Consider the following 2,999-nt stretch of genomic DNA (forward strand, 5'->3'; position numbering starts at 1 on the left):
GCCCCCGCCCCTCCCGCTTGGCCGGCCCGGCTCAACGAGCTGGATCTGGTTCCCTGCTCGGGTTACGGCGCACTCTCCACCAGGGCGGGCGGCTTCACTTAAGCAATTAGCCAGTAAAAATACCTTGGGCTTGGGGAGTGGGAGACGGGACAGGCGTGTCTGTTTTTACACCCCCCCCCCATTGAGGATTCCTGAGGCCAAAGCTGGGGTGCAGATCTGATTTGGGATGGATGAGGGGTGTCTTTATGGATCTTTAAGCTAAGAGCAAAATGCTGCCCTCACCCCTGTGTGTATCTTCTTCCCCGGCCGGTGAGGTGGGCCTGGGGGCTTCTGTGTCTCTCACTATGACAGCCTATGTCTATGACTGCCCAGTGCACACCGCGGCCCTGAGAAACAGGAGCCGTTATTTGTCCCCCTTTTTAGATGAAAACACTAAGGCGCGCAGCATGGTGATTATAGCTACTAGTATTGTATCGTATTTGAAAATAATACTGCAACGTAGTTGCTAAGAAAGTATATCTTAAATGCTGTCACCACACAGGAGAAGTGGTAACTATGTGACGGAAGAGAAGCGCAACTAACACCATCGTTTTGCAACACACAAATGTAACAAATCAACACACTGTAACGCTTTAAATTTACACAATGTTATGTGTCAGTTCTATCACAATCAAGCCGTCAATAAAGCCGTTGGAAAACCAACCGACCAACCAACAGCGATCTCCCCCCAAAAGAAACTAAGGCGCAAAGAGCTTAGGCAACATCCCCACGTGGTGACTGCTGGATTGGAATCTGGCCCCTGACCGTCCCCGGCGTTCCGACAGAGGGTCTCTCCGCCTCTTCCGCTGCAGACCCTGGGGCCTGCGGCTTAATTCCCATTCCCGGTCGTGTGGTCAGGCCTGGATTTGCATCTGGGCTCTGCGGAGGAGCCAGGACTTGGGATAACCCGGTGGGGGGCGGGGGAAGCCTCTCTACAGAGAGGGATAATAGGGACCTGGTAAGGGCTTCTGTGAAGATTAAACAGATATCTCCGAGGCATTGAAGCTGGGTCCTGGCTCCTGGGTGGGAGGTCCTGGGTTCATGGGCAGGCCCCCGGTGTTCGGTGAGGTCCTGCAGCCTTTCTATGAATGTCACTGGTACGATGGTGTGCCTTTCCGAGGCAGGCGGGGGATAGGATACAGTTCTCAATAGTTCGTCAAAGGGATTCACAGCCCATAGAAAGGTTAAGGACACGAGCACCTGGCACGGGCTGCGGTCGAGAAGTCCCGTTATCATCGTTGTGTCTGTGACAGCTGCTACTCTCTTATCATCACCAGTTTCCCAACAGGTCTCTGTGCCCGCGCGCCTGGGATGCGTTTCTAACCTCATTCTCTCCACTCTCGGCCTGCACGGAGGCGGCTGAGGGAGGGTCAAGTGCCATGATGGTCTGTCGCGGGGGGCAGAGAGAAGAGATGGAGAGGTGTTCCTGTGGCGGCGCTGGCTGCTCTGGGCCAGGTCCTTAGTGGGCCTCAGTTTCCCCACCCCAGAACGCAAGCTCGAGCGACGCTTCTCCTCCGACAACTCCGAGTTGGGAGCCTCGTCTCCAGGCATACAGAAAAGCCTTCCTTGCTATGGGATGTGGTTTTCCCTAGAATTGAGGGGGGGTCCCCCCCCAAATTACAATGCCGGGAGCTCATTTCCCCTGCCCTTCTTCTCACACCCCCACCTTTGCCTCCCTCCTGGGTGGAGATTAGGGGCTGGGGAGAGCCTCCAACTGCCACATTCCTGAGCATCCTGACACCGGCCCCTCTCCCGGGGCAAGATAACTGCTGCCCTTTCCCTGCAAAGTCTGGTTTGCTGTCAGAGCCTGAGGTTAGGTAAGTGGGGGCCAGGTGGGGCCCCAACTCCACACTTCCTCCCCAGGAAGGCATAAGCTTCCCTACCCCAAAACACCCCAGAGCCGCCCAGGGGAGCCGCTGAAACACCTTGATATGCAGGAGGGAGGAAATGGTCAGACGGGCGGGGGTCAGCCAGACAGCATCTGCGCCCCCTCCCCACTGGAGAGCTCCCAGGAAGGGAAGAGGCTGCTGGAAAAAGAGTCCCCCGATTTCAAGTTCTGTAGAGCCCCCTCTTTGAAGGCGCCCCGTCAGCAAAACGGAGGCATTATTACCGCTTTCTGGAAGCAGCTGGGTTCGCGCTGCACCCCTAGCTGGCTGGGGAGTGGGGCGGCCTCCCCCGCTGGCCTCTCTACTCAATGCCAGATGTGCTCCCAGCAGCTGGCGGGAACGACCCCTTCTCCGAACGTCCCTCCCGGCACCGCCAGGGCCTCCTAGCCCGCGGCTGCCGTTTGGCCGAGAGAGAGAGAGAGAGAGAGAGAGAGAGAGAGAGAAGAAAAGGGGGAAAATGTGATGGAGAGAGGGCGAGAGAGAATCCCTAACGCGAACCGAGAACGGACGGCGGGTGGGCGGTGGCTGAGCCGGGCTGTGTGCACTGAACGCGAAGGGCAGGCCCGTGCGCTGGCGCAGCGGGTTGCGGCGCCTGGGCTGCGCGACGGGTGCTGGATGCCACGATGTCCTCGGAGGCCGTGCAGGCTGCTCATGGTACCCGTGGCCTGTGGCTGCTGGCTGGGCTGAGTGTAGCGGGGGGTGGGGGTCTGCCCGCGCGCCCACCTGCGCGGAGACGCGGCCGCACACAACGAGGTCACGTCCCACACACCTTCCCCTAGGCCGGGGAGCCTGGCGGAAACGCGGCGCGCGGAGGGCGACCCTCTCGTCTCCAGCGAGTGCCACTCGGCCCGGGGAAGGCGGCGACCGCGGGGCACGTTCCGCCTGCCGACCCCCAGCTCCTCGCACGGACGTGCCAGGCGCCCCGAAGGCGACGAGGAGGCGTCTACCGCGAGGCTGAAGGCGTCTGAGCGAGGAGGGGGGACAGCGGGGGACAAGGAAGCCAGAGGAACCCGAGACGACGGCGGGGCTTTGAAAAGCGCCGCGGGGCGGGCGCACGCCGAGCGCGGCATCTGT

This window comes from Crocuta crocuta, unplaced genomic scaffold, assembly GCF_008692635.1.
Source record: "Crocuta crocuta isolate KB4526 unplaced genomic scaffold, BGI_CrCroc_1.0 scaffold61, whole genome shotgun sequence".
Lineage (NCBI taxonomy): Eukaryota > Metazoa > Chordata > Mammalia > Carnivora > Hyaenidae > Crocuta > Crocuta crocuta.